At 44.6% G+C, this 25206-nt stretch overlaps 1 long non-coding RNA gene across 1 annotated transcript; it reads right to left on the minus strand.

The window, feature by feature from the left end:
• Positions 1 to 1540: 1540 nt before the first annotated feature.
• On the minus strand, positions 1541 to 1984 carry LOC124684759. Its single transcript, XR_006997143.1, has 3 exons — positions 1906 to 1984; positions 1718 to 1819; positions 1541 to 1620 (listed from the first exon to the last, which is right to left on the minus strand). It is a non-coding gene; the product is annotated as an uncharacterized LOC124684759 (long non-coding RNA).
• Positions 1985 to 25206: the final 23222 nt, after the last annotated feature.

The raw sequence follows: 25206 nt of genomic DNA on the forward strand, positions 1-25206 counted from the left end.
CTCCACAGATCAATGAGTTGCAAAGAATATCGGAGAAATCTGCATATAGGTTCTCATTAGTGGCAAATGTTCTTCCACATTTTTCATCTGCTTTTTTCCTGATATGGAAGAAACAATTTCTGTGTACAGCATTTGGGAAAACCTCTGAGATGGCTATGCCCATTGAAACACATTGGTCTGTTATAATTGTTACTGGAGCCTTCTGACCCATACAATCAAGGAATTCATTGAACAACCATTTGAAACAATCCGCAGTTTCATTCTGCATTATTGCACAAGCAAATAGACAATTTTGACCATGCCCTGTAACACCAACAAATGGAGCAAACGGGAGGTTATATCTATTCGTCTTGTATGTTGTGTCGAAGCTCAAACAGTCTCCATACATCTCATACATTCTTCTTGAGTTCCCATCCGACCAAAAAATGCTTAGCACCTTTTTACCATCACCTAATTGGAAGTTATAGTAGAATCGAGGATCCTCTTCCTTTCGTTTCCTGAAATATTCTAGCACTTTTGTCATGTCATTTTGTTTGCACTCATTTCTTATTGCTGTCTGAACGTTGCTCACATGTTTCTTTGTGTATGGCACATCACCTCCTCGCAGGTATCTAAGGATGGACATTATTTTCCTTGGGGGTAGTTTCACAGAATTGAAGGTGTGGATGAATAGCTGCTCATCTTCTGTCATGTTCTTGTGTGACCTAAGGAACTTTGATTCATCTGGCGGACTGAGGTCATGATTGTGCACAAGGTCAAGTGTTATGACAACCCACTTCTCATTTTTCAATGTAGCTATCATTTTTGCCTTACAACCGGTTTGCTGAATTATGTTACTTGCGCTTCCTCCTACTGTTTTCAGCTACAATTTTGCCTGTCTTCTCTTGCCTCTTTAACTGTTTTTGTTTCCGTTTTGCTTCTAAGGTCTCCTCATCCACAGGCTTCCCTGAACGGTTGCACCGAAAGATAACCCGTGTATGTCCAGTGCTTCCTTGTTTCTTTCCATGGTAATTTCCAGCTTTTGTAATTGCAAAACCACATAACAATGCATAATCATTGAAGAACTTGTGAGCTGCATCATCCGAATCAAAAGCCATTCCCATACGAGGTGCATGATGCTCACGAACTTCTTGACTACTACTTCGTGCGATTGCAGCAGCTTCCTCAAGCATCTAGGAAACTTTGAATATCTTCCCGGGAGAGATGCTCGACATTGTCCAAGTTCTCGAGTCTTGTACCAAATCATCGTCTTCATCAACAGCATTAGAAGCATCATCACCAAATAAGTCATATTTGGGTGCTACATCATCAAGCTCTTCATCTGTAAGATTCCCTTCTTCAGTCATGTTGCTGCAATTGTGTCCTGATGAATTGCTGTCAAACTGGTTAGGAAATGTTTGTTCTTTGCCATATGCATCATCATTACAGTCATCATCTTCAAACATGCGAGTCATTGGTACAGTTGCTTGCATTTGCATTGCTTGTCGTTGCTGAAATATTATTGTCCGTTTGCCTTGTATCCGAATGCTGCACAGATGGTTGCTCATGATTTGTTTCTTCCGAATCAATCATAGTATCTGCTCCATCTGCATACCTTCCAGTGATCATGAACATCTTATTCTGCAGTTTACATTTTTTAGTCTTAGTGCTCAAATATGGGAACCAAAATAACATGTTGTAATATCAATTTGAATGTTGCATGAATATTTTTTTTTACCTCATAACTGGCTGGTCTTTGTAGATAATCATTATAGTATTCAGAATTAGCCGTTTCATCAATGCCAAGCAACATCTGTGTGTACGACAAGGCACCATCTACCTGCATTTTATATCATATTTTTTATTGTAAAAAATGACTTTTATATTCTCAGCACAAATATACAATGATCAGTTTGTTTTACTCACCATGTAGGGGGCCTGTACTGTATTGTTTGAATAATTTCTAAATGATCCAGCTGTAGTATCAACCTGGAAAGCATGAAAGATGAAGCATGGTAAGAAGTGTTTTTAAACTATTCTATCAGTAACTTATGTACAAATCTGGTTATATCAAATGTGAAAGCATGTTTGGATGTGAAATAATGTAAATATGTAAGCATCATAGATAAATTATCATTTTTTGGGATTTTGCAATTTGATAAAAACAAACTAACTCATATGTTTGTGTTACTGCACAAATGTAAATGCTTCATCATATATGGAGTCCTTAAATTTTCGATGGAAAGATGTTTGTTACATAGAACTATACAATTTGTTGGTTGTTATTTGCATGATTCAGTTTTCTTTTCTGAAACCAAATCGGTGGATCTCTCACCCGCTCCCTTATGGCGCACATTACCCGTTCAGATTGTTCTGAATTCTTAGCCTAATTAGTATACAAGATGCAGTATATTCATTGAGTGAACTGCTGGTCTGAATCTGCACTTTGTAACCATGTTTGCAGGAAAGGAAGAGCAGCAGTATATTCATTGTACATACCTGTGATGTGTAAGATCCTGATCCTAGGAGGTATTCACCATACAAGTCCATTATACCTGAAAATTATGAACAGTATACTTCAACCTGTGTAGTTTTGTTCTGACAAAATATGATTTTCTTCCATTTTTCTTACCCTGTGTTGTGCACTGTCCACCTGGATAAGTTGTACCTACAAAATCAGATCTGCTGTGTAAGAAATTGAAGGAGTAAGTTTTCAGACAGTAGCTGATTCATTTTTTCACAGGAAACAACATGATCCAGTACACAGGAAAGGAGATGATTCAGCTTGAGAGGAACTAACCAAGGTGAATATTTCTTCCTCCAATCAGATCTGGATTCTCCTTTCTACTGGGTCTTGAATCAGAGGAATAGTCTTGATTGATTTCTGCTTGTTTTTCTTTTCCTTTTTCATGTACTTTTCCCTCCATTGTTGGTGCTGGTCGGGAGGACGAGGTAAGCGAACGAATGGACAGAGAGAAAGGTATGTGCCGACCAGATCTTGCGCTGCCGACCAGATCTGATTTCCTTTTTCTTGTTCTGCAAGCATGTGTTGTGCTGGGCTTTGATTCACTTAACTGCAGCAGGACTACAATGAGGCCCAGCAAAAGATTCAGGTCAAAAGGTTCAGGTCAAAGACAAGATTCAGGTCCAGTACAAAGGTTCAGGCCCAACAAGTACAAGTCAATGTCTACACGAGGTCCACAAATGACGATGGGCTGCATTTGTGGTGTATGACGCCAGGTGACTGAGACATAAGTATGTCTCAGTCGACTGATCTCCAGGCGCCCCCTTTTTAAAGATCGCTTTGAAGGAGGCTGGATCTTGATGTTTTCTCAGGAAGTGAATCTTTCATACGGTAGGAAACGAAGACAAATAAGCTTAGTACTACTCTAAATTAAATCTCTAATTTATCTTCAATGCACTTGCTCTTCGAAACCAAGAAGTTCTCTTCGGTTCCACGCCTACTGCCTCACTCTCCAATTGATGACAATTTTGACCCCTCGTGTTCTGCGGTAATCTCGAGTTCTTGACCCCTCGTATTCTGCTGTAATTCTCATCTGACTGTCAATATGCCATTGCCAGTTTGCCACCATCTCCACCTACATATAGACAAGACAACCCACTAGCGTGATAGCCGTGAGGCAGCGATCATGGCGTCCCCGCGGAGCTCAGAGTCCACATGCACGGCGCAGACCATCCGCGGCACGCACCAGTTCGAGGTCATCCGCTATAGCCTCCACAAGGGCACCGGCGTCGGCAACTTCGTCACCTCCGGACTCTTCACCGTGGGCGGCTACAGGTGGGCGATTCGCTACTACCCCGACGGCGAGTCGTCCGACGCGTTTGTGTCGGTGTACGTCGAGCTCGCCACCAAGAACGCCCGCGCGAGGGCGCTCTTCGACCTGAGGCTGATCGATCGGACCACCGGGCTGTCCTGCTCGGTGTACCGGCGCGACGAGGTGACGGTCTTCGAGCAGAAAAACGCCAAGAAGTGCGCCAGGGGCATCCGCACGTTCATGTGCAAGACCGACCTGGAGGCGTCGCCGTACCTGCGGGACGACCGCCTCACCGTCGAGTGCGTTCTTGACGTTGTGCAGGACGCGGTGGTGACCCGGGCAACGCCATCGGTGGAGGTCGTGGTGCCCGTCTCCGACCTGCCGGCGCACCTCGGCAGGCTGCTGGAGGAGCAGGAGGGCGTGGACATCACGTTCGACGTCATGGGGGAAATGTTCCACGCGCACAAGATCGTGCTCGCCATGCGGTCGGCGGTGTTCAAGGCGCAGCTTTACGGTCCGATGAGGGAGAAGGACGCGCGGCTCATCGTCGTCGACGACATGCAGCCTCTGGTCTTCAAGGCTCTGCTGCACTTCGTCTACACCGACGCGCTGCTCGTCCTGGACGACCTCGCCGCTGAGGAGTACAGAGATCTGATGCGGCATCTGCTCGAGGCCGCCGATCGGTACGCCATGGAGAGGTTGAAGCTGGTTTGCGAGCTCGTCCTTGGCAGAACTCTTGATGCCCAGACGGTGACGACCACGCTGGCGCTGGCTGATCAGCATTGTTGCAAGGGTCTCAAAGATGTGTGCGTTCAGTTCATGTCCTCTGTAGGACTGAAGGAATAAGGCTGAGTACATGTCCGGCGGGGAGATAGCTTGTCTTCCAGGAGTCTCCACTGGTGGAAAATGGCCTTTGGTCGCGGTTCGCAACTGCCATTAGTCGCGGTTGCGCAACCGCGACCAAATAAGCGCGACTAAAGCCTCCACCTTTTAGTCGCGGTTGCTTATGAACCGCGACTAAAGGCCCGTCCACGTGGGCGCCAGGCGACCGTCGGGGCGGAGGCCCTTTAGTCGCGGTTCTTCTGGCCGACCGCGACTAAAGGCCGCCGCAGGTTTAGGGTTTTAGGCCCCCCTAAACCTGCCCCCCCCCCAAACCTGTTTTCTGTTTAATTTGTATTGTTTTATTTTTTTTGTGCTTTATTGTAATTTTGAAGGAGTTTCACATATTCTACGGTACTACATACATGCATGCATATGAATATACAATTTCAAACAAATTTGAAATTAGAACCAAAAAGAATTCAAGAGGAATATACAATATATATTCAATATCATCGGATGACCATATACAAGTTTGAACAAATTTCCATACATAATTTAATGCATGTATAGTTCTACGTCCTCGTAATGGTGTTCTCCTTTAGGATCGAGGACTTCCCTCCTGAACCATCAGCTAGTTCCTCTTGAAGTGGTCGGAAGCGAGCTTCTGGACTAAGCATCATCCGGAGGTTATTCCTCTGAGCATTGGTATCACTCGGAACGCGCTCAGAGGTGTATCTCCGGATCATCTCACAGACATAGTATCCACATAGATTGGTCCCCGGTGGCTGAATATCGCTACCATTCTTAGCCTTTGACCGCATGAAATGTAGCTCTTTTTTGAATTCACCGACCTTTGTATCTGAGAACCGTCTCCAAACCCTACGAGGCAAAGAAAATTAAATGAACAAGAGAGTTATTAGTTAATTACTTGAAGCTTAATTAGGAAATGAACGAAATAGGCCGATCGATATAGAGCGCAAATGAATGAAAACAATTACTTTTGAATCATTTTTCTCATGTCGGCCCAACTCGCCGCATCCATATTCAGAGAGTCGTGGATGAGACATTCTGATTTGTCAATTTTAATTACTAGCAGAATCCAGTGGAACCTGTGGACACGATACATGCACAGTACGTCATGCATAACTCATCGATTAGCCGGCCACATACCATGCATGGAGTAAACAAAAGAGAATGTGCTCAAGACATAAACACTCACCCAAAATGGTAAGGAAATAGAATATCACTTTTGAGTTGCTGCTTTGTAAGAAACTGCCACAGGTCTGCCTCCACGTCGGTGGGGTGATGCTGTAACGTATATCCATTAACGATGTGTGGGTCAATGAACCCAACATCATGGATGTTCCTTACTCTGCATTCCTTAATCTTCAATCTGCATATATAATAGCGGACACAACAATATAGTTAGGACATATATATTGTGCAGGCAATATGAACGAGATGGGGTAGAAATAAATCACTTACGAACGTAGCAACCGATGATAGATTTGTCGAGCTCGCGCAGATTGAAAAGCTGGAACAATTCACTCATATGAATTTGTACGAGTACTTGTTTGAATTGATGCTCATATCCAACTTCCGCAAAAATATATTCTTTGGCGTTTTTATTTTTTATGTAACCCTTGTACCATTTCAGCAGACCTCTCATTTGTGGAGGTAGATCCTCTTCCTGCGCAGGCTCGACGAGAGGCCCATTCTTCACATATGTAAGTACTACCTCCTGCACTCGGCGCCTCATCAAGGCCTAACAGTTCACGAAGAGTAATACCTAAGTTGGCCGCTTGTTCTCGGCACTCGTTACAGTCAATCCCTGTGCTGCCGCAGCTTCTATGATTTCGGGGGCATCCGGACCGGCGGCTGTCACTATAAGCGGGGCAATCGATTGTTTACTTTGTTCCCCGAGCTGGGCAACAACTCGTTTCCCGCTTTGTGCACTTTGTAATTCCGCTTTATCGGCCTCCTCTTTCTTCTCCTTGAATATGCGTGCCTGATTCTTTAGTTCACGTGCATAGTCGTCAGGCAGATTCTTTGCGGCTTGGGATGGTGTGTTCAAAAATGACTTAGCCCACTTCTTTTGCTCATCAGAAAATACTGGCTTGGGCTCGGGCTCTCTTTTCTTCTTGCAGCTCGCCTTCCATTTCTCTAAATCAGCAGCTGCGCCCGCCTCGACTTCCTCGGCACTACATTCCCAAGGCCTCGTGGGGAGAGGCTTCAGTGATGGCTCCGGTACCTTTGTTTTCTTAGGTACGTAAGGGTCCGGGTTAATAATCCAGGACTCGCTGCTTCGCTTCTTCGCCGGAGGTGGATTGGGGGCGGCGTGCGCTACCCGCCCGGGCGGACTAGGGGCGGTGGCTGCTTACCCGCCGGAGGTGAATTGGGGGCGGCGTCGGCCCTCGTGAAGGAGGTGTAGGTGAAGCACCACCACCACCGCCACCGCCGCCACCACCACCACCGTAGGGGGTGGACTTGTTGGCGCCTCGACCGGAAACTTGATAAACTTCTTCTGCCATAGAATGAATCGGCGCTTGACATCTCCAAGTCTTGTCGCCCCTTCAGGTGTAGCAATGTCAATGTCCGGGTCCTCAAACCCTTGGACTATGTCCTCCACCGTGACACGAGCATAGCCATCTTGAATGGGGTTGTTGTGGTGGAGTGCTCCAGGTGGTAAAGCACTCGCCGATGGCTACCTTCATGGACATGTTCCCGATAGGATAATACGGATGACATGCTTTCATCTCCTTTATATCGTCCACGGGGTAGCGAGGAGGCTCCGGTGCAGTAATTTCGACCACCAGAGGCTCCGGTGCGGTAATTTCGATCGTCGGTGCACCAGCCGATGGGGCCTCCGTGGAAGCCACGCTGCTTCTCCGCTGCTGGCCGCTTCCGAGATCCAATGGATGATCTTCATGCTGCGCCCGAGCTGCATCTCTTTCGGCTACTAGTACACTCACGATTTTCTTCATGACATCCATTTCCGATGCCAACCGCGCCACAACATCTGCTTCCCGATCCATCTTTCTCTTACGGCTTCTGTAACCGTACGGGTCATCGTTCTGGGGGAACCCTACTTTCCACGGAATGTGCCCCATGCCTCGTACACGTCCTCCGTGTTCAGGATTCCCGAGGGCTTTTGTCAGCGCGTCGTTCTCTCTGTTGAACTTGATCCTCCCCTCTTGAGCATCCCTCATTGCCTCAATAAGCTTTTGGGTGGGTTTAATTATTTTGCCCCGGTAAACACACTCCCCTGTCTCCGGGTTCAGCGATCCCCCATGCCCGTACCACCAGCTTTTGGCCCTTGGGTCCCATCCCTCCGTACCTGGACGGATTCCTCGCGCCCTCAGCTCGTTCTCCACCTTCTCCCACCTAGGCTGCCAAAAGCGATACCCTCCTGGCCCCATAATATGATTGTACTCCTTCTTGGCCGCATTATCCTTATTTTTTTTCGATATTTCAAGGAACTGCTCCGATTTCTTTTGCTTCACAAATTCTGGCCAATCATGTTGTAGTTTCTCATATTGTCCTTTGAAATCCGGAGTCTTGCCCTGCTTGACAAAGTCATGGGCTAGATTTTGCTTGTATTTCCGGAATGCGTTGGACATCTTATAAAGAGCGAACTGTTTGACTAGCTTGCACCTCTCCTTGTTTTCCGCAATCTTGTTACCCTCCTCATCGTATTTGCCCATTCTCGGTTGCTGCATCAAAGCGGACACCACTGTTTTGGTTGGTGCTCTTTTTATCTTGGGCGATCGTGTAAAATGTATTCCCATTTATCTCGTACCCTTGGAAAGTCGTTATAGTCGAAGATGGTGTCTTGGCCAACATGTACAACTGATCTACAACATGTTCGTCATTCATTAAATGTTTTCTCAACCAACTGCCGAAAGTCTCCATGTGGGCCTTCCTAATCTAGGATTCAGGCTTCCCAGGGTTGTCCGAGCGTAAAATATTCTTGTGTTTCTCAAAGTACGGAGCCACCAAGCTGGAATTGGTCGAACTGTGTGGTGTGCTTCGGTCGGAGAATGGCCGTCCATACATATCGTTGATTTCCTTCCGATCGTGCCTTTTCCACTTAGTCTCCCCTCGTGCCGCGATCGAGGAAGACCAATCGGCTTAAGGTCAGGTACAAAGTCAACACAAAACTCAATCACCTCCTCATTTCCATAGCCCTTGGCGATGCTTCCTTCTGGCCTAGCACGGTTACGAACATATTTCTTTAATATTCCCATGAACCTCTCGAAGGGGAACATATTGTGTAGAAATACAGGACCGAGAATGGAAATCTCATCGACTAGGTGAACCAGGAGGTGCGTCATAATATTGAAGAAGGATGGCGGGAACACCAACTCGAAACCGACAAGACATTGGATCACATCGTTCCGTAACCGTGGTAGAACTTTTGGATTGATTACCTTCCGAGAGATTGCATTGAGGAATGCACATAGCTTCACAATGGCTACTCGAACATTTTCCGGCAGGAGCCCCTCAAAGCAATCGGAAGCAATTGCGTCATAATCACGTGACGGTCGTGAGACTTCAGGTTTTGGAACTTTTTCTCCGCCATGTTTATTATTCCCTTTATATTGGACGAGAATCCGGACGGGACCTTCATACTGCTCGGGCATTCAAAAAAGATGACCTTCTCTTCTTTGGTCGGAGCGTAGCCGGCACGACCTTGAAACCGTTCCGGATGCCGGTCATCGGGGTCTTTCAAACTTTGCTTGGTCCTGCCGTGCTTCCTTTTATCATTTGACTTCCCATACACGCCCAAGAAGCTTAGGAGGTTCACGCAAATATTCTTCGTAACGTGCATCACGTCGATTGCGGAGCGGACTTCTAGGACTTTCCAATATTCTAGCTCCCGGAATATAGATTTCTTCTTCCACATGGCTGCGTGCCCGTCGGCTCCCTTCGGAACCGATTGTCCGCCGGACCCTTTCCAAAGATGACTTTCAAATCCTTGACCATATCAAATACCTCGGCACCAGTGTGTTCCGCATGCTTCGGTCGGTGATCTGCCTTGCCGTTGTAATGCTTGCCTTTCTTTCTTCATCGGATGACCTTTCGGAAGAAATCAACGATGCCCAAGGTACACGTTCTTCTTACAATTTGGCAAATGTACACTTTCAGTCTCATGTAAGTAGTGCGTGCATGCATTGTATCCCTTATTTGACAGTCTCGAAAGGTTACTAAGAGCAGGCCAATCGTTGATGGTTATGAAAAGCAACGCTCGTAGGTCAAATTCCTCTTCTTTGTGCTCATCCCACACACGGACACCAGGTCTGCCCCACAGCTGTAAAAGTTCATCAACTAATGGCCTTAGGTACACATCGATGTCGTTGCCGGGTTGCTTCGGACCTTGGATGAGCACCGGCATCATAATGAACTTTCGCTTCATGCACAACCAAGCGGGAAGGTTGTAGATGCATAGAGTCACGGGCCAGGTGCTATGGCTGGAGCTCGCTCGCCAAAAGGATTCATGTCATCCGTACTTAGACCAAATCTTATGTTCCTTGCGTCGACTGCAAATTTTTTGAACTCTCTGTCGATCTTTCTCCATTGCGTTCCATCCGCGGGGTGTCTCAACTCCCCGTCCGACTTACGGTCCTCTTTGTGCCATCGCAACAACTTGGCATGCTCTTTGTTCCCGAACGGACATTTCAACCGTGGTATTATAGGAGCATACCACATCACCTTGGCGGGAACCCTCTTCCCGGGTTTCGGCCCTCAACATCGTCACCAGGGTCATCGCCTCGATCTTATAACGCAATGCGAGTGCATACCGGGCATTCATTCAAATTCTCGTATTCACCGCGGTAGAGGATGCGATCGTTGATGCATGCATGTATCTTCGGAACCTCTAAACCTAGAGGGCGAGACAACCTTCTTTGCTTCGTACGTATCGGCGGGCAACTCGTTATTCTTTGGAAACATATTCTTCAACATTTTCAGCAAGTTTTCAAATGCCGAGTCGGCTACACCCGCCCGTGCCTTCCATTTCAGCAAATCCGGTGTGCAGCCCAGCTTTTTCGGACCATCATCGCATCCGAGGTACGAGTGCCTTCCTATGATCCTCTAACATGCGATCCAAATTCTCCCTCTCCTTTTCAGTTTCGCAGCGTCTCCGTGCATCAGCAATGGTCCGACCAAGATCATCAACGGGATCATCACGTGCCTCTTCTTCACCTTCCCCTTCACCTTCCCCTTCACCTTCCCCTTCACCTTCAGCATCCTCCATGAAAGTATCACCGAAATGAGCAAGATAGCTTTCATCGATGAAATCATCCCCTTCTTCATCTTCTTCCATTATAACCCCTCTTTCTCCATGCTTGGTCCAACAATTATAGCTTGGCATGAAACCGTGCCGAAGCAAGTGAAAGGACACGGATGTCGCCTAGAGGGGGGGGGGGGTGAATAGGCGATTTAAAACTTTTACGAGATGGGCTTAACAAATGCGGAATAAAACTAGCGTTTACTTTGTCAAGCCCAAAGCCTATATATACTATGGTTCACCTATGTGCACCAACAACTTATTCTAAGCAATACAAGCAACTATGTGATAGCAAGATATACAAACTTATGCTAATCAATACAAGCAACTATGTGATAGCAAGATATATAACTTCAAGCACGATGGCTATCACAAGGTAAAGTGCATAAGTAAAGAGCTCGGGTATAGAGATAACCGAGGCACGCGGGAGACGATGATTTATCCCGGAGTTCACACTCTTGCGAGTGCTAATCTCCGGTGGAGAGGTGCGGTTGCTTAGTGTTCCCGAACCTTGAGGTGTGGTTGCTCGATGCACACCAACGCCACAAAGGCCTCACCCCAAGATGCGGTACTAACACCACAAACCGAACGCCACGAAGGCGCCTCACCTAAATCTCCGGTGACCCTCGCCACAAAGGCCTAGGTCACGGTTCCACTAAGGGATTTCCTTCGAGGCGGAAACCGGGCCTTACACAAAGGTTGGGGCACACATCCACAACTTAATCGGAGGCTCCCAACAAATCACCACAAAGGTGTAGAATCCGTCTAGGGTTCCAAGAACCCAAGAGTAACAACCTTCTTGCTTTCACCACCACGAATCACCGTGGAGAACTCAAACCGATGCACCAAATGCAATGGCAAGAACACCACAAAGATGCTCAAGTCCTTCTCTCTCAAATTCCAACAAAGCTACAAAAGCTATTGGGGGAATAAGAGAGGAAGAACAAAAGAAGAACACAAAGTTCCCCAAGATCTAGATCCCAAAGATTCACTCACAAAGAGATGATTTGGTTTGGTCAAAGTGTGGATCTAGATCCCCTCAATCTTTCTCTCAAATAGATGCAAGAATCATGGGAAGGGGAGAAAGATCTCAAGCTCAAGGATGAACAACAATGGTAGGGAAAAGCTTGAGGGAGAGAGGAGGAAGAAGTAGTGAGTGAGGGTAAAGAAAAACAGGAGAGAGAGGGGGCTTAAAAGGGAGTCCCCAAAAATCTGCCCGTTGGAGGCTGCCTCGCGCGAGGAAGGAGAGGCCGGAGGTACCGGCCAGGTAGGGCCGGTACTACCGGCCAGTGTAGGCAGCAGGCGGCGGAGGTGGTGTGCTGCGGCCAGGGAGGGGAGGCCGGAGGTACCGGCCAGGAAGGGCCGGTACTACCGGCCATGGAAGAGCAGCGCGGCGGGGCTTGGGGCGCGCGGGCCGGGAGGGGAGGCCGGAGCCTCCGGCCATGGTACCGGCCGGGGTACCGCCGAACCTCCCCAAAGCCCTGGAGCTTCTCTGTGGCACTCGGCGCCTTAGCGGTACCGCGGGCGGTACCGAGCCCGGAGGCTCCGGCCATGGTGAGGCCGGTGGTACCGCCCGTGCCTCCGGCGGCTGCCCCTCCTCTCCTTTTCCTTTCTTTTACTTTTCTTTCTTTTAAACCCAAATATAAAGACAAACTTCAAAAGACAATATCTAGAGTTTGGAAACTCGGATTAAGACGAAACCAATTTTGTTGGAAAGAAGACGACAAGAGCTACCCAACAAAAAGTGAAAATATGGAAACTAGTTGGGGTGATTTTCTATTAAATTTAGAGGTGCAACACCTCAACATGAGAAACCGAGAAAATCTCCAAACTCGAAAACGCAACAAGAGATCTATGCAAAATCCGTTTTCGAAGAGCTAGAGCTTGTCATGAGAATAAGCACAAGCTCTAAAACGTCACATGGATAATACCCAAATAACAACCAAGAAAGGTGATGCAAGGATGCAAAGGATTTGAGCTCTCTCCCAACGATACGATCGAGTTACTCACTCGAGAGCCCTCTTGATAGTACGGCAACTAAACTATAAACCGGTCTCCAACTACACCATGAGACCGGTGAGAAAGAAACTCTACCAAGAGCAAACCTTATCCTTGCGCGTTCCTCTTGAGCTCGATGATGACGATCTTGATCACAACAAGATGGAACGCCTTTCTTGATTGTGCTTTCTTGACGAAGTCTTGTGGATTGCTCCCCCATAATCCACCATGGGAGAGCTTCTTCTTCGGCGCATCTTCACATATCCATGATCACCATATGGATGGCAAGACTCAAGCAAAGGATCTCTTCGAGATGGCTCATCTTGAACTTGCACTTCATTTCTTCATTCTTCATCATGTTGATGTCTTGAGATAACTTGAGGGCTCACTTCATCTTCATCTTCAAGACATACTTCATCTTCAAGACATACTTGACACTTGATATCCTTCAACAATTTCTTCTTATTGCAACCTTGAAGCCAACATATGGTTCAAGCATTACCTATGGACAACACCTACAAATATAACTCAATGCAAACATTAGTCCATAGGGATTGTCATTAATTACCAAAACCACACATGGGGGCACCATGCACTTTCAATCTCCCCCATTTTGGTAATTGATGACAATCTCTTTGAGAGGGTTTATATAAGGAATTTAAGTAACAAATAAGTTGAATCTATAGAGCAAACTCCCCCATAATATATGCATGTGTGAATGATCTTGACTATCATTGCATATATTGGCATTCAAAGCCTAGTGGAGTTTCCTCTAAATATTCAACTATGCAAAGCAACAAGATGCAATGCAATAAAGGCACATGTTTAAGCACAAAGCAAAGACATAACCAAATTCCCTTAAACCCTCCAAACTTCTCCCCCATTGGCACCAATTGCCGAAATGGGTGAAAAGTTTAGAAGGCCAAAATAGTGAGAGTTCCTCCATAGCGTGTGCATTTCTCATAATTTGAGTGGAATCAAATGCACATATCCAATTACGAATATTCGGAAGGAATCGCACCATAGATAGGATCAAAGATTGCAAAAGGATAACAAAGTCAAGAAGCTTCAACAAATGAAGCAAGCAACCAAATGAACCACAAAGAAGATACCAAAAGAAAAATAGATATTATGATAAGATCAAGAAGATTGCTCTAAATAATATGAGGAAGCTCCCCAAGGTTTGTGCACAAAACAAGACAATTTGCATTGGAGTATAAAGTGCACAAACATGGAATCATTACTCCCATAATATCATTCAAAAACAAAATATACCAAGTGAATCAAACTCTAATGATCACCAAAAGATAGTGCTCTAAATTAAATGAGGAAGCTCCCCAAGGTACATGCATAAATTAAAATGTTGTATTTGAATACAATATGCATAACATGGAATCCTCACTCCCTCATTACCATTTAAGACACAAACATTTGCAATAGATCATAGATAGAAAATTAAGCTTAACACTTGCAACAAACAAATGGTTGAGCAAAAAGTAGGAGGCACCATAATAAAAGACTCAACCAAGAGGGTATGTGAAAGGCATGATAAAGCATATTATAAGACTATTACAAGGATGAGCAAAAAGCATCATCATAGTCTTCAATGAATTATATTGCTTAGCATGACCAATCAACATGCAACAAATAAATAAGATATCAAATGGAGATGTATCATCTCTTATGTGTATAAGTTTCTCTAAGTGAGCAATATCACAAAGATATTTATCCACAAAGAAACATGCACACACAAAATGGATACTCAAGAAATATAGTATGATATCCCAAAATGAAGTCATGCAATATCCCAATAAGAATTTTTTTTTTTAATAGCATGGCCAATGGCTCAATTTTGTCTTATTGAACATTCATGAACTTCAACCACAAACATCTAAAATACATCACAAATATCAACAAGGGATAGAAGTTAGTTGAGATGCATTTAGAGAAAGGCAACAAGTATCACAAACGAGGATACTAAAAGAAATAACTCAATTTATACTTTAATCGATATTGCACATGTGAGAGGCTTGAGGAATTGATATGCAATAAAATTGCTAGATAGGCATAGATGGGATGGGTGAATCATGAGCATGATTTTATATACTTCCCAACATATGTACTCATCTCAAATTACTCACATTTGCAATAAAGAGGTTTCGTTAAGACTTTTGCAAGAAGCACAATATTTGCAAATCAAGAGATTCATGCCAAGATGCAACCATAAGGTTGGATACAAGAAAAGTATGCATGAGAAGATACTTGTTACCAAGATAGCATTGGTGTGGATGTAGTAGATATGTGTTCGTTGACCATCCTAACTTGCCTCACGTTACCATTGAGTCATCACTTCTTTCCAAGAGTGAGACAAGCATTCAATGCATATCCATTGTACCTAACACAAAGGTAAGTACAAAATGGTCCCCAAACTAATTGGGTCCGAAGTAGTTAGACACACTACAACATATAGGACAAACTCCACAATTCTATGTGCATATAGATATGAAATTGAATTTCATGCACATCTTAGTCAAATTAGGATTTGATGGAGTTTACCCTATATATTGGATCAAAGAAAGTGACACATGCCATAAGATATACATAAATTAAATATGCATGCACAATACTATCAAGAACCAAAGGAAGATACAATTTGGACAAAACACCAAATAAACCAAGAGACAATGGTTGTCCAAATTATATCAAAGAATCAAATCAACACAAGATTGACTCCAAAGACTTATCTCATTATAAGAAGCTAATTAAACCTAAGCACAAATGAATGAGATAACCAACTCCCAAGAGAGCAAGGTTCCAACAAATAAACCAAACCCTCGACATTTTTTTTATGATGGCACAAAGTACCAAAAAGAAAATTTTATGTCTCCCAAAACCCAATTTTTGATAAAGATCAAGAGATGTTAAGCATTCTAATAATATAGAAGAGCTCCCCAAGTTTGGTGCATTATCAAGGATTTTTTATATGAATACAAAATGCACAAAACTAGGATCATCACGCTACCTATATCTTCTAACAATGCTAAGAAAGTTTGAATAGACAACTTAGATCCATAAGATGCAAGGAAGACACATGGGAGTCAAAGCACAACAAATTCATGGCAATAAATAAGGCAAAATAAATACAAGAGCCAATGTAGATATGATCAATAAATATCTACCTCATAATTGATTACCAATTGTCCTAGGACAAGAGGTATTAGGAAATATTTCCCGGTGGTAGTTTGTAGGTATACATAAGATCATATTTACAACGAACAAAGCATATGGTAAAAGATAAGAGTTAACCATCATGCAAAGATAGTTTCTTGATAGCTTCATTTAGTCATACCAACATGCAAGGCATTTAATAGTATTCATACCAACATGCAAAGCAATTAATAGTATTCATACCAACATGCGAAGCAATTAATAGTATGACTTGAAGCACATGGTTTTCCAAAAAAATATTGAGGGACACGTAGTGAAAAACCATGCCAAGAAAAACTTTCACAAATAAGATCCACAAAGATATTAGCAATGAAGCCATTTAAGCAAATTGGAACTTGTTTGAGAAAACATGTCACATATGAGAGATAATTTACAATATCAATTCTATGTGACACAACCTCGAATGTTCACATTTTCTAGGCTTGTAATATGCACAAAGCTTATTACTCCCCCATAATGTGATAAAGAATTTATTTTCACAAGAGGCAAATAAGATCCAACTAGAGATATTAATGGACATTAGAATTTGAATTTCTCATGAAGATGACATACCACATAGAGACTAGATAATCTTGCAATATCAATTCTAAGTGATATTCCTCATGAACACACATTGTTAGGATCATGAAATTCCCAAAGGAATATCACTCCCCCAAAATGGGATAGTCCATTAATCGCTCATAAGAGCCATATAAGATACAACAAGATGCAAAGTGGCTCCAACACAAACACAAATACATGGTGTGCAACCCAACATACATAGACTTGATTTCTCAAGAAAAGCAAGTAGGAAGCACAACATATACAAACACATGCTAGGAACAAAACTAACACATGCAAAGGGGCGAGTAACTTTCAATATAAATGAGTTGAGAACATGTTACCGCAAGGAGGAACATTGGATATATGATAGTAGCAAGATAATCAAAAGACTTGGCTTGAGATAATATAAATGATGAAGATCCCTTAATTCTTCATGATGTAGCCAAGTCTCCAATGCCCTCCAACAAGCACCTATTGATCAAATTTTGGATTGTTGGTCCCCAACTAAGTTGGGTCCTAAGAGGTTAGTCACAATAGACTTGGCAACCCAAATGGTTCTTTTCTTGACACCACTTTGAGCACCAACAAATTTGGCAAACACATTGCCACCCTTATCCTTACGAAGAGAATAGACATCATCAATGGTGATAGAGTTGGATGAGGTACCAATAGTGCACAAGGAGGAGATGTGGCCCTTTTCACGGCATATGTAGCAAGTTCTTTTCTTCTCCTTCTTCTCACTAGGTTTCTCCACAATGGGAGCATTGGCTTGTTTCTTCTTGGGAAGTGGCATTTCTTCAACTTGAGGTTGAATATGAGTTTGAGCTTGGGGCCGCTTCCCTTTTTGCTTCTTCTTCAAAGGGCAAGATCTAACATGGTGCCCTTCAATATTGCACTTGAAGCAAACAATCTTGGCCGGGTCTTTGACTTGTAATTGGCCCTTCTTAATCTTGTTGTTCTTGGACTTGATCTTGTTGTTGGAGTTGAATCCAAGTCCACTCTTGTCATTGGGGGATTGTTGCACACTTAACATCGTGTCAAGTTTGCATTTTCCTTCATGACCCTTTACCAAGTCATTCTTCAAAGAAGTGACTTGGGCCTTGAGCTCTTTGATTTCCTCTACATGGTTAGTAACAACACAAGTACTAGAGGAAGTAGAATCTTCATTGTTAGAGCAACAAGACAAGGAAGATAATTCATCACAAGATTTAGCAATATTATGAGTGGATGAATTACTAGGACTAGCACATGGCAATATAGCATTTTGAGTAGTAGTGCTAGTATCCACATGAGGCTTACAAGGTGTTGCCTTAAATATGATAGCCTCATGAGCTAACTTTAGCCTATCATGAGAGGCTAGAAGATCCTCATGGGAGCGAGAAAGCTTTCCATGATTTTCTTCCAATTTCCCATAATTGCAAGTTAGCAACTCAAATTGAGCCCTTAGCTCAACATTCTCCTTCAAGATAGATGCTTCACAAGAAGTAGAGTTAGTAGCACAAGCATCAATATTAGTAGTAATAGGAGAAGGCAAGTTGGCATGCTCTTTTAGATAAGAAGCTTTAAGTTGCTCATGCGACTCGGTGAGTTTGGTGAGCGCACTCTCAATGACCCTTGAGCCCTTTTTGAGTTGCTCAAAATCCTCAAGGAGTTTAGCATTAACAAACACAAGCTTATCATTTTTTAGCTTTAGTTCATTTGCCATCTCAAGAGCTCTATCATGGTTTTCCTTTTCTCTAGACAATTCTAGAGCAAAGGTCTCCTCAAGAGCTTCCTTGATGGTTTGTTCTTCTTCAAGTTCATTTTTTAATGATGCTACATCATCGGCATATTCTCGTTCAAGAGCACCCTTTTTATCAATGGTGTTCTCATGCATCCAAATAAGTTTTTGGCTCTCAATAGCGGTAGTCAAGATTTCAAAGAAGTGAGTGCTAGCAATTTTATCTTTGCAAATAACCTTGAATACGCTCTTACCCTTATCGCGTAGAGAGACAACCCAATCCTCTTCTTCATATTCATCCTCATCCTTATCACCACGAGACATATTGGGTTCCATGGTAGGAGGTACCGTGGAACCCTTGGCCATAAGGCATATATGAGGACCGTGAGATAAAGAGGAGGAGTTACTTGAGGCTCCTTTCAAGATCTTGTCTTGACCAATAGAATCTTTGGTTTCCTCTACATTGTTAGACACACAACAACTAGAGGAAATAGAAGCATTTTTATCATGGCCACAAGACAATGCAAGCATATCATCATTAGATTTATTCAAGCAATTTACACATGATATGCAAGGACTATCAACACAAGCATGTAAATCATTTCTAGTGCTAGACGTGTTTAAGTCCGAAGATGAAGCATTGCAATGAGATAGAGATGACGAATCATCAATAGTAAGCTCAATATCAACATTGCAATTTTCATCACCACTCACCATATCATTACCTTGTGTCTTACCACACTTTGGTGAAGTGGATGAAGATGAGAACTCATCACGGCCGGAAGTGGAAGCAATACAATCATCCTCAATAATCTTGGACACATCATATTTATCTTGAAGCTTTGTCCATAATTCATGAGCGCTCCCAAAAGGCATGATTGAAGAAGTAACTACATTGCTCACAACAATGGAAAACACATGAGAAGCAAGAGCATCGAGACAAGAGTTTTTCTCCTCCTCAAGAGATAAATTTTGAGGATCCTTAGGAGAAGAAAAACCCATGTCAAGAAATCGCTCCATGTCCGAGGACATACGCCGCAAAATATTAAGCACATAAATTTTCCATAGATCATACTTTGTGCCATCAAATATAAACAAGTTATTGTGCGCTAATCCCCTAGCCGACATCTTTACTCTCAAGGCGGTGAAGCCTAAGAATGAGAGACCTTGCTCTGATACCAATTGAAAGGACACGGATGTCGCCTAGAGGGGGGGTGAATAGGCGATTTAAAACTTTTACGAGATGGGCTTAACAAATGCGGAATAAAACTAGCGTTTACTTTGTCAAGCCCAAAGCCTATATATACTATGGTTCACCTATGTGCACCAACAACTTATTCTAAGCAATACAAGCAACTATGTGATAGCAAGATATACAAACTTATGCTAATCAATACAAGCAACTATGTGATAGCAAGATATATAACTTCAAGCACGATGGCTATCACAAGGTAAAGTGCATAAGTAAAGAGCTCGGGTATAGAGATAACCGAGGCACGCGGGAGACGATGATTTATCCCGGAGTTCACACTCTTGCGAGTGCTAATCTCCGGTGGAGAGGTGCGGTTGCTTAGTGTTCCCGAACCTTGAGGTGTGGTTGCTCGATGCACACCAACGCCACAAAGGCCTCACCCCAAGATGCGGTACTAACACCACAAACCGAACGCCACGAAGGCGCCTCACCTAAATCTCCGGTGACCCTCGCCACAAAGGCCTAGGTCACGGTTCCACTAAGGGATTTCCTTCGAGGCGGAAACCGGGCCTTACACAAAGGTTGGGGCACACATCCACAACTTAATCGGAGGCTCCCAACAAATCACCACAAAGGTGTAGAATCCGTCTAGGGTTCCAAGAACCCAAGAGTAACAACCTTCTTGCTTTCACCACCACGAATCACCGTGGAGAACTCAAACCGATGCACCAAATGCAATGGCAAGAACACCACAAAGATGCTCAAGTCCTTCTCTCTCAAATTCCAACAAAGCTACAAAAGCTATTGGGGGAATAAGAGAGGAAGAACAAAAGAAGAACACAAAGTTCCCCAAGATCTAGATCCCAAAGATTCACTCACAAAGAGATGATTTGGTTTGGTCAAAGTGTGGATCTAGATCCCCTCAATCTTTCTCTCAAATAGATGCAAGAATCATGGGAAGGGGAGAAAGATCTCAAGCTCAAGGATGAACAACAATGGTAGGGAAAAGCTTGAGGGAGAGAGGAGGAAGAAGTAGTGAGTGAGGGTAAAGAAAAACAGGAGAGAGAGGGGGCTTAAAAGGGAGTCCCCAAAAATCTGCCCGTTGGAGGCTGCCTCGCGCGAGGAAGGAGAGGCCGGAGGTACCGGCCAGGTAGGGCCGGTACTACCGGCCAGTGTAGGCAGCAGGCGGCGGAGGTGGTGTGCTGCGGCCAGGGAGGGGAGGCCGGAGGTACCGGCCAGGAAGGGCCGGTACTACCGGCCATGGAAGAGCAGCGCGGCGGGGCTTGGGGCGCGCGGGCCGGGAGGGGAGGCCGGAGCCTCCGGCCATGGTACCGGCCGGGGTACCGCCGAACCTCCCCAAAGCCCTGGAGCTTCTCTGTGGCACTCGGCGCCTTAGCGGTACCGCGGGCGGTACCGAGCCCGGAGGCTCCGGCCATGGTGAGGCCGGTGGTACCGCCCGTGCCTCCGGCGGCTGCCCCTCCTCTCCTTTTCCTTTCTTTTACTTTTCTTTCTTTTAAACCCAAATATAAAGACAAACTTCAAAAGACAATATCTAGAGTTTGGAAACTCGGATTAAGACGAAACCAATTTTGTTGGAAAGAAGACGACAAGAGCTACCCAACAAAAAGTGAAAATATGGAAACTAGTTGGGGTGATTTTCTATTAAATTTAGAGGTGCAACACCTCAACATGAGAAACCGAGAAAATCTCCAAACTCGAAAACGCAACAAGAGATCTATGCAAAATCCGTTTTCGAAGAGCTAGAGCTTGTCATGAGAATAAGCACAAGCTCTAAAACGTCACATGGATAATACCCAAATAACAACCAAGAAAGGTGATGCAAGGATGCAAAGGATTTGAGCTCTCTCCCAACGATACGATCGAGTTACTCACTCGAGAGCCCTCTTGATAGTACGGCAACTAAACTATAAACCGGTCTCCAACTACACCATGAGACCGGTGAGAAAGAAACTCTACCAAGAGCAAACCTTATCCTTGCGCGTTCCTCTTGAGCTCGATGATGACGATCTTGATCACAACAAGATGGAACGCCTTTCTTGATTGTGCTTTCTTGACGAAGTCTTGTGGATTGCTCCCCCATAATCCACCATGGGAGAGCTTCTTCTTCGGCGCATCTTCACATATCCATGATCACCATATGGATGGCAAGACTCAAGCAAAGGATCTCTTCGAGATGGCTCATCTTGAACTTGCACTTCATTTCTTCATTCTTCATCATGTTGATGTCTTGAGATAACTTGAGGGCTCACTTCATCTTCATCTTCAAGACATACTTCATCTTCAAGACATACTTGACACTTGATATCCTTCAACAATTTCTTCTTATTGCAACCTTGAAGCCAACATATGGTTCAAGCATTACCTATGGACAACACCTACAAATATAACTCAATGCAAACATTAGTCCATAGGGATTGTCATTAATTACCAAAACCACACATGGGGGCACCATGCACTTTCAGCAGGTGCATGTGAACATCTCTTGAGGAAGAGTAACCCTTCTGATTCTTACAATTAACACATGGACAGATAACAAAACCCCCCTGCTTGTTCGCATTAGCCACTACGAGAAAATCTTTCAAACCCGTCATCGAACTCGCCGGAGAGTCGGTTACCGTACATCCATTGCCGATTCATCTGCATTATTATAATATAAAATATATAATTAACCATCATGCATTTGTTAAACTAACTAGCTACAAACAATATAAATTAGACAATGAATTACACACATGCATATTTTATCAATGACACATCAAAGGTTCAAGTTGTTAACCGCGATCGAGGAGGAAAAAATAAATGAGAAAGCTCAAGTGTGGCTCCAACACTTCATATCATGTTTGTTTCATGCTCTTGGGGCATTTCATCAAACACCTTATGTGCATAAGAGGAACCAAAAGCAAACCTAACACTCACTTGTGAAGTTTGTGAAGAGAATAGCTCCAAATGGCTAAGTGTTGGCTGCTGGATGGGTATATATAGGGAGGGGCTTTAGTCCCGGTTGGCCCGGCCAACCGCGACTAAAGCCCCCACGTGCACCCGGTCGGCCATCGTGCGCCCTGGGCCCGGAGCCTTTGGTCGCGGTTCGCCACCCGAACCGCGACTAAAGGTCCCATTAGTCGCGGTTCCTTTAGCTTCGCGACTTATGGTGCTGGACGGAAGCCTGTTTTTCTACCAGTGCTCCATAAGCAACTGAATCGTATTATTGTCTGTCGAGTTTTTCACTTGCTTATCAATGGATATTTGGATGTTTCAGTTATTAAGAATTTCATGCATATCTGGTTACTCTAATGTAGAGTACTCCGTATAAGGCTGGTGCCAATGCATCACCCCACTATAGCCTCGCCACGTCAGCTTTTACCCCCACTCTCACCCCACTCTCACCCCACGGTGCCAGTGCACGGGGCTATAGTGCCAGCTCTCACTTCTCTCTCCTCCCTACCGCCTCCCTACCGCCCCCACTAGCACCGCTATCGCCTCCCTCTCGCCCCGCTCTCGCCTCCAACGCGGGCTATAGGCGGGCGGGAGCGGGCGATACCGCCCGGCGCCAGCGCCGGCGCCTCCCGCTCTCGTCTCGCCTCGCTCTCGCCTGTCTCCCGCCCCACGCCGGGCGTTATCGCCCGTCCTCACGCCCCCAATGGCACCAAGTGAGATATCTTCAACTTCGAGTATTGCCAGTTTTGAGGGTCTTCGATGATTTAGTTATGTAAGATACTCCTATTTTACTTCTTTTTTTCTTCATCACAGGTTCACTCATTTTGATCTGTATCTTGATAATTTTAAATATCTAAAATGTCTTATATTAGAAAAAACTTTTCTTCCTTCCATCATTCTCCCAGCCTTCTCTTCTAAGTTGGAACTAGCTAAACTCAAGTCCTGCAAGATACCCTCCTTTTCTTATTTACTTTGACAAAGCATATCCCTCTTGTATTGAAATCATGTTGATGCATGTGGCCGGCTTGATACGCCCCTGCTCAGAACTCAATTGTCAATCGACCTACGGTTTTGTCTTCTGGATTGGAGCCTACCAAGGGACGAGGTGATTGTTAGGGACCCCCCCTTCATCCTTGTATGCCTAACCTCTGCATACATCGATGCATATAACTTTCTTTGTTATTTTATCCAATAAGTCGGACAAAGATTAACGTGGAGACGTAACCGGGCCAGACCTACGAGCCATCAACCTAGAGTTGTCACTGCCAATGTTCTTTCGGGCCATCATCATCGTATCGTTGGGGACCCTCACCGGCACCCGTAGTTATCACCAATGTGGCAAGGGGAGAGGACGCTAGTCAAGGGAGGGGGGGGGGGGGGAGGGGGCGCGGTGACCAACGATTTGGTGTGCCACCTGTGTCGCCCGAGCTACGTGGGGGTTTTGTTCGGCTTATCGAAAATATTTCAAGTTGAGAGATTTTCTTTCCGGATTGCATGCTTTATTAAGTAACAGAAAAGGTTACATGGATTAATTGTTGGATAATTAGTCAATATAACTATGCTTAATTCAGAATATTAAGCATGAAAACAAGCCACTACTATCATGTTAAACTCGAACACACTAGCTAGATGCATTAATTAACATGAACCGCAACAATACATACGGTAGAATAGAGTAGAATAGACATCGCTAAAGATATCAGTTATGTCGCACATACCGATCGGTTGTAGAACCGTCTGACTTATCCGGTAGACGACCCGTGATGAAAAACTTGAACACTCGCGTAGAGCATTTTCAAAAACCTAATCTCTCGTATAAGATCGCAAAGAGTGCTTTCAGAGAGATGCTCTCCCGTTTGCTGGTTCACGCTGACAAGCGGGATGGAGTAAGAAACGGTGGCAGTGCAACCACAAAGAACACTTGTGAGCTCTTGTCACTCCTCTTCTCACTCACTTATTAGTGGTGGAACAACCCACCTTATAAATTAGTCTAGTTTTTTCACAATTTTTTTCAAATTTAGTAAAATTTCTTGTACTAGACTGCTGTTGCACTTTTACCTCTTGCCACTCCACTATGAGCTGCCAACAATATATGCTCAAACTGATATGGACTACCACATACTATGTGGGTTTTAAGATTTAGTTAAATTCCGAAATATTAGCCCATTTATTTCAACGTTAACAATGAATCCTGGGGTTCAAGCAAGACACTCGTGGCAACCTTGATCTGAAAACATAAATCATAAGAGCATCTCCACCGGCGCTCCCGATAGCGTTCTCGATAGCATTTTGGGGGCCGGCATCGAAAATAGGCTCACACCGGGGCGGCTCAAAAAGCGTCGGCGCTTTTTCGAGCATAATAGAAGCGCCAACAACCTCGTATCGGCCCCTTCGCGAAGGGCGTGAATCGGGCGCGCCGGTGCCTCGCGAGACGAATTTTTTTGGGCGTGAAAGCCATCAGCGACGACAGGGCGCCGCACGGGAGATCTCGTGCCACGACGCCAGGCAGGAAACTCTCCCGCCACGATGTCGCGCGGAAGGTTTCCCGCCTCGCCGCCGGTCTATATTATCCCTCCTTCCCCGCCTCTCACTCCAGTAGTGAAAAAATCTAAACCACCAATATTCGATGCGTGGGAGGAGACAACGCTAGAGGCGGCCGTAGAAGTCGTGGAGGAGCACCCGCAGCTTGCAGAGTACGAGGCGT

Source organism: Lolium rigidum, chromosome 1 (assembly GCF_022539505.1).
Source record: "Lolium rigidum isolate FL_2022 chromosome 1, APGP_CSIRO_Lrig_0.1, whole genome shotgun sequence".
Taxonomy (NCBI): domain Eukaryota; kingdom Viridiplantae; phylum Streptophyta; class Magnoliopsida; order Poales; family Poaceae; genus Lolium; species Lolium rigidum.